The sequence below is a fragment of the Phyllobates terribilis genome, unplaced genomic scaffold (genome assembly GCF_046119375.1).
Source record: "Phyllobates terribilis strain yellow unplaced genomic scaffold, ASM4611937v1 Scaffold_5__5_contigs__length_657084704, whole genome shotgun sequence".
Lineage (NCBI taxonomy): Eukaryota > Metazoa > Chordata > Amphibia > Anura > Dendrobatidae > Phyllobates > Phyllobates terribilis.
Window position 1 is genome coordinate 252,055,323 of NW_027362765.1, and position 7,937 is coordinate 252,063,259.

A 7,937-nucleotide genomic window follows, 5' to 3' on the forward strand; every position below is an offset into this window, starting at 1 on the left:
GCTCTGAGGTGAGGCGAGATCACACACGTACCATGCCTGGCTCATGTGCTTAACCTCGTGGTTCAGCGGTCTCTTAAATCGTACCCCGAGTTGCCAGATCTGCTCGTCAAAGTACGCTGCCTGTCAGCTCATTTTCGCAAGTCGGCTACAGCTTCCGCTGCCCTTGCTGTGTTGCAGCAGCGTTTGCAGCTTCCGTCACACCGACTGGTGTGTGATGTCCCCGCTTGTTGGAACTCTACCCTCCACATGTTGCAAAGGATTTGTGAGCAGAAGAGAGCAGTTGTGGAGTACCAGCTGCAACAAGGCCGTCGATATTCAGTTCAGACTCTACACATATGACCTCAGAAGTGGACCTGGATGTCTGACATATGTACCATCTTGACAAACTTTGAGGAGTCCACCAAGATGGTGAGTGGCGATGACGCCATCATTAGCATCAGCATTCCACTTGTCTGTCGTTTGCAATGCTCTCTGCAGAGAATTAAAGAGGAGGTATTGCAGCCAGATTATGATGAGATGGATCAAGAAGCCGTAGCGGTCGATTACACACAGCCCTGCCTCATCTCATCCCAACGTGCATTGGGGGACAATGAGGGAGAGGAGGAGGAGGAACAACAGGAGCTTGTATCATGCGCTGTAGACGGTAGTACCTGTACAACTGTCATACCGTCGGTTCAGCGTGGGTGGCCTGAGGACAGGGGGGAGGAAGAGGAGGAGGGGGAGTGCATGGTCAGTCGTCATCTTGGTGAGGACATGGAAGTCTTGCCCGTTACCAGTCTGGCACGCATGGCTGACTTTATGTTACGCTGCCTTAACTGTGACCCTCGCGTTGTCAAAATGTTGGGTGACAGTCATTACTGGTTGATGACACTTTTAGACCCCCGCTACAAGGAGAACTTTCACTCTCTTATTCCTGAGGTGGAGAGGTCTACAAAAATGGGGCAGTACCAGAAGGCCCTTGCTGCAGAACTGTTAAAAAAATTCCCATCTGAACACGCTAGCGGCAGAGGTCACAGTTTGTTGACCAACCAAGGCGTACAAGCGAGAGAGAGGCAACTCCAATCCAGCAGAGGCAGGGGAACACTGTCAACATTCTGGGACAGTTTTCTCAGACCCTCCCTTCGCACAGACCCTGAGGCGCGGGGTACTCTCACAAGGAGTGGAAAGTTTCAAAAGATGGTGAGGGAGTACCTTGCCGACCATACCAGCGTCCTCCGTGATTCCACTGTGCCTTTTAATTATTGGGTATCCAAGCTGGACACTTGGAATGAACTCGCTCTGTACGCCTTGGAGGTCCTGGCCTGCCCTGCCGCTAGCGTGTTATCGGAGCGTGTTTTTAGTGCCGCTGGGGGAATTATAACTGATAAGCGCACTCGCCTGTCAACTGACAATGCTGACAAGCTGACCCTTATCAAAATGAACAAGGGCTGGATTGGGCCAGACTTCTCATCACCACCAAATGACAGCAGAGTAACATAAAGTCAAATCCACTGTGTTATTTCGGGAGGTGTATTCACATGCACCGCTTCACACCCACACATGGGTATACGCTTCCTCATTTCGGCTGTTTTATGTTCTTCTCCTTATCCTCAGCCGCCACCACCACTAAACCACCAGGGTGACCGTGGTCCGTGTTGCCATTATTGAAAGCTCCTCCGTCCTTATTTTTGTCAGCTTTGGCTTGAAAGGCATAAGCAAAGACTGTGGGAGACCCACTCCCCAATAATGGGAATAATATTTTTAAGATGCTGTACTGTATGGCTCTTGTAAGGGGCATTAAAAGCGTCTGGTTAAGCTACTGCGATCTCCACCACTTTTCCGAGGGGCATTCAAACCGTTTTGTTAAGCTACTGCGACCTCCACCACTTTTCCAAAGGGCATTAAAAGCGTCTTGTTAAACCACTCTGAACTCCACAGCTCTTCTAAGGGGCATTGAAATTTTGTTTTTAATTAACTCTAACCTCCACGACTCTTCGAACTGGCATTGCATTTCATCCTAATTTTTGGCAGCTTTTGCTTGGAAGGCATAAGCAAAGACTATGGGAGACACACTCCCCAATAATGGGAATAATGTTTTTAAGATGCTGTACTGTATTTGACTCGCCCCCTGGGCCATGGGGCACTCGGAACCGGGCAACAGGGCAATAATGGGAGTAGTAATGGCAACCCGGTCCGTGGCTCAGGGTGGTCAGACCAAACGTTGTGGCAGTCTATTTGTAGGGTTTTAAATGTCTGACTACGCCACCCGTGGATTGCGGTCAGGGTTAACCGCCGCTGCAGTGCAGATCGCTGGGGCAGATGTAGGTGTGCAGCACTAAATAGTATAACTCCCCACGGGAGGAGTGTGGCCCCAGGGCAGTATGTAAATGGATGGTGGAGGGGATGATTCCGATCGCAATAGCCAGGAAACGGAGGCCTCTTAAACAGTTCAGGGTCTTTATTAGAACAGGTGAGACGACCTAAAAACAGTCCCGGCTAGGAGGGGGCCTGGATGTCTGAGAACAAGTGGGAAGCTGGCCCTGGTCAGGGTGAGGGTGAAGGCCTACCGTATTCTCTGCGCTCTTTCTGGCTATTTCCCTCCTTGTAGTGTAACAGCCCACGTTCCTGAGCTCACCGTGTCTTCTCGCCCGTATGGCTTGCAACTTGGGTCCCTTTCTACTCTCATACAGTCCCCTGCGGGCTGGTTATTTGCTGTAGGACTTGGAATCCTAACAGCCTCAGACACCAATTCCGGTAGATCAGTTTCTCTCTCAGCCAGGACAGGCCCCCCTTGCCTTCCGTCCCTGGCTCGTGGCTCCTCTGCTGCCACACGACCTCCTCAGCTACAGCTGAACTGACTCTCCCTTCTCTGGGACACCTCTCACTACAGAGACAGGTCGTCCAGAACTCTCTAACCCTGCCCCCAGTTCCAGCTTTTATAGGGGCAGCCTGCTCTCCCTACTGGCCTGGGACAGGAGGTGCTGCATGCTAATTGTCCCTGACTAGAGAACCTCCCCCTTGCTCTCAGATACAGCTTTATTATATTTGTGGCATCCAGGCCTGGGGTGACACATTCACCCCTAGTAAAGTTTAGTACTCCGGGACTAACAGGAAACACAAATACAGGTTATAAACAACAACATAACGTATGTACAAGTGCATTTTGTCCTTAAGGCCACGGCGCTTCCACGACCGGGTGTCCATTTCATCCAACAAGGCAAAGTCTTTGAGCGATGTGGGGACCTGTCCAAAGCAAACCCCAAACGTTGGCCCTGGGCGTGGCTGCAAGGCGAAACTACCTACTTTGGACCACACGGGGCCACGCCAGACAGGTTTTTCTTCCGTGGCCATCTTCGCAAGAGGCACCAAGTGCAACTATCTACATGGTAGCTCCGGTTATTCACCGTCCATAACCTGTCAGTCCAAGAGCTAGAAAAGCTAGAAAAACATAATTAATAACCAGGGTACAACATAACACATTAAATATATACATTATCCATTTAGATCTTCCAGCGAGCTGGCATTTGCCCTTTAGTGCTCCGGGTTGACCTCCGTAACCCACTGTCTGGTGGTGGTCTAACCTGGCTTTCCCCACTAGTATTAAGGGTACAGCTACTAGCTGGGTTCACAGGCAGGGCAAGCAGCTGTCTGCGGGTCCTCTGGCTTACCGCAGGCATGGCAGGCTCACTGTCAGCAGAGGGTTGACTCTCCTGGGCTGCTGGTACAGGCTCTTCTGCCTCTGGAGCTGCTTGTTCTTCCTCGCTTTCCTGCTCTGGTGTAGGTGGTTGCTGAGCCGGTTGCAGGAAATGCAGGACGGGTACCACTATGGCATCGTTTATCCGAGTCCAGGTCCGGGGGAACTCTCCGAGAACGGTGCTGATCATTTCTTCCTTGTCCTCTGCGGGTTCAAGGTCACTTTGATCCTCTTCTGCACTCCGTAGTTGCTCGGGGCACCTTTTTAGGTGGTCTCTGGAGACGGTACTAGTGGTTTCTCCTCCATCCTTAGTGACCACGCACACCTTTGGGTTGTCGTGGCCAGACTGCAGTACTGTGTATGGTTCCCTCTCCCACTGGTCATCCAGCTTGTGTAGCCTTCTCTTTCGCTTCAGGACCTGCTCACCAGGTTCCAGGGCACCAGCAGGGGCGTGTTGGTTGAAGAGCCTCTCTTGCTTTTCTCTCGCTTGGGCCAGGCTCTTCTCCACACTCTCCTGTACCTTCTTGTACTGCAGTCGCCTTTCCGTATCCCAGTCCGCATCTGGGAAGGTGTCCTCGGGTGTTAGGACTCCCATCTCAAGGTCTATGGACAGCTTACCTGGTCTGGCTCACATCAGGTAAGCTGGGGTGCAGTTTGTAGCATTCACCGGGATATGGTTGTACAAGTCAATCAGGTCTGGCAGCTCCTCTGGCCACAGGCTGCGTTCTTCCAGGGGCAACGTCTTGAGGAGATCAATGACGATATTGTTCATTTTCTCACACAGCCCGTTGGTTTGTGGGTGGTAAGGCGTTGTCCGAATCTTCTTACAGCCATAGAGGTTGCAGAACTCTTGGAAGATTTCAGCCTCGAACGCTGGACCTTGGTCTGTCAGGACCTGTTCCGGATACCCGTGTGGGCGGCAGAAGTTTTGCTGGAAGGCTCTGGCCCTCGTTTGAGCTGTCAAGTCTTTTACCGGAGCCACCACTAGAAATCGGGAATAGTGGTCCACGATTGTCAGGGCATAAATGTATCCTGACCGGCTTGGAACCAATTTGATGTGGTCCAGAGCTACCAGCTCAAGAGGCTGCTTGGTGACGATGGGCCTCAAGGGTGTCTTCTGGCTGGTGCGGTCCTTCCTCCTTAGATTACAAGGGCCACAGTCTCTGCACCACTTCTCTACAGCCCCTCTCATGCCGATCCAGAAGAACCGTCCTCTTAGCAGGAACTCCAGTTTCTTCCAGCCGAAGTGCCCCGCTCTGTCATGGTAAGCCTCCAGGACCATAGCTGCATCTCGCCTTGGGACCATGACTTGCCAGGTCAGCTCGTGCGTCCGGTGGTTGACGAGTCTTCTGCACAGCTTACCTTCATAGAGGAACAGCCTGCTCTTCTCTTTCCATAGCTGCTTGGCTTCCTCTGGAGCATCCGGATCTAGACGGGCGTCTTCTTGGGTCAGCAGGTCTTTCACCATGCGGACTGCAGGGTCACTATCTTGGGTCTCGGCCCAGCTGTGGTGAGGTAGGGGATTGATTGATCATGATGGTTGTTAAGTCTTCCTCCTTCACGTGGTGGGAGTATTGAGTGGCCCCATACCGGTGGAATGCAGGGAGCTCTACTTCCTCCAGCTCGTCCGGATCTTCTCCCTCATCGGGCAAGTGGGGCATTCTCGATAGGGCATCTGCATTAGCATTGGCTCAGCCTGCCCTGTACTTCACGGTGAAGTCATAATTGGAGAGACGGGCCATCCACCGCTGCTCTAGGGCACCAAGTCTCGCATTGTCCAGATACGTTAATGGATTGTTGTCCGTGTACACAGTGAACTTCGGAGAGGCCAGGTAATGCTTGAAACGTTCCGTTACGGCCCACACCACTGCCAAGAATTCTAGCTTCAAGGAGCTGTAATTCTCCAGGTTTCTCTCGGTGGGCCTCAGCTTCCGGCTGGCGTACGCGATCACCCTTTCTCTGCCCTGTTGGTTTTGTGATAGTACGGCTCCCAGCCCCACATTACTGGCGTCTGTGTGGAGGATAAAAGGCTGGCCATAATCGGGGTAGGCCAGGATCTCATCCCCTGTGAGGGCCATCTTCAACTGGCGGAAGGACTCCTCTTCCGGCTTGTCCCACTTGAAGGGTGGCTTTTGGCTTTTGGACTTAGACTGTCCTATCAGGAGGACCTGCATAGGGGCTGCTTCTTAGCGAACCCGGGGATGAACTTTCGGTAGTAGCCTACCAACCCGAGGAATTGCCTCACTTCTTTGATGTTAGAGGGGCTTGGCCAGCTCTTGATGGCTGTCACTTTGTCGGGGTCGGGGGCTACTCCCTCTGTACTCACCACGTGTCCCAGGCACTGGACCTTCGGTTTCAACAGGTGACACTTTGAGGGTTTCACCTTCAGGCCATAGCCTGCCAGGGCTTCGAACAACTCGGCCAGGTGCTTTAGATGGTCCTCGTAAGTCTTCGAATAGACGATCACGTCGTCCAGGTAAAGGAGGACCGTCTCGAAGTTTCGGTGCCCTAGACAACATTCCATCAGCCTCTGGAAGGTCCCTGGTGCGTTGCAGAGCCCGAAGGGCATACAGTTGAACTCGCTCAGTCCCATCGGGGTGGTGAAGGCAGTCTTCTCCTTGTCAGCCTCTGCCACAGGAACCTGCCAGTACCCGCTAGTAAGGTCCAAAGTAGAGAAGAAGTTAGCTGATTTTAGGGCTGCTAAAGACTCCTCTACCCTAGGTAGCGGATACACGTCTTTATGGGTTATACGACTGACCTTTCTATAGTCCACGCACATTCTCATGGTACCGTCTTTCTTTTTTACCAGAACCAAGGGGGCTGCCCAGGGGCTACAGCTATCTCTAATGACCCCAGCTTCTTTCATTTCTCTCAGCATGCCCTTTGTGTTCTGATAATGTGCAGGGGGTTCTGGTCTGTGTCTCTCTTTTATTGATGGGTGGCTCCCCGTGGGGATGTGGTGTTCTCTCCCTCTTACTCTACCGAAGTCTAGCGGGTGCTTACTAAAGATTCTCTCGTACTCCTGTACCACCCGGTAGACTCCTTGTTTTTGGTGCAGGGGAGTGGAGTCAGCACCCACATGGAGTTCCTGGCACCAGTCCTCCTTGTGTTTCTGTGAGCCATTACTCTCCACCGGGGAAGATGGAGGCAAGGGTTCCACGACCCTGATAGCATTGCGTTGGACGGCAAACAATTTAGCTAGTGTAGCGTACCGGGGCAAGTATACTTCCCTTTCCCCGATGTTTAAGATCCAGACGGGCACCCTTCCATGGTGGACATCAACCACCCCCCTGGCTGTAAAAATGGTGGGCCTGCTGTCTGAGTACACGGGTTCTACCATGGCTTGGTAGTCTCTCCCTCTTAACCCGATTGCAGTCCGACACCAGATCATCATTTCCCTTTTGGGAGGCATGGCAATGGGGAATGGGTCGCTCATCCTCACGCTACCGATCTCACCACCAGACAGTTCTACCTGTTGCCGTCTCATCAGGGCTCTTATCTCTTTCTGGAGGACCCTCTGTTGGCTGGAGCTCGCATTCATCGCCACCTGCTGCAAAATCATAATTACTTCTGAAAGACAGTTTTCAATCACGTTAGTACCCACAGTTATTTTAGGGTGACTCTCACGGCGATCAATGTCCACAATGATCACTCCCTGTGCCGGCAGTTCAACGTTACCAATCTTGATGGTCATCTCTCTGAACCCCACTTGCGGCACAGGTTGGCCATTACTGGCGATGATGCCTAAGTCATCGTCTGGATAACGGGTTATATCCGCGTCATTCCAGTACCGCTTGAAAAGTACGTAGGGGATGGTAGTCCAGCAGTGCACTCATGGGGATACCGTCCAGCACTACGGGTAAGACCGGGCGTCCCCCCACGTACTTATCACGCCAATTAGACGGGCCTGATGACCTTATGCCTGGGGGTTGGCCCTCTGCCCCAGGTCGGGCCCATTTAAAGTACAGTACCTTGCTAGGTGTCCCGGCTGACTGCAACGGCGGCAAATCGGCTGTCCATCCTCAGTGTATCGGTCGGCGGGCCTCCCTCTGAACGACGGGATCCTCCTCTGTCGACGCCACGGGACATCCTCCGGACTGGAAGTCAGCTTGATGGGTCCTGAAAGGTCCACCTGTAACGACTGTATGGTCCTGGTCAATGCAGCAACACTTCTGGTTAGTTCCTGGACCTGATGGTGCAGGTCTGCAGGCGGGGATGGGCTTGAGACCTGCGCATCAGCCCCCACAAGGTCTGCAGGGTAGGG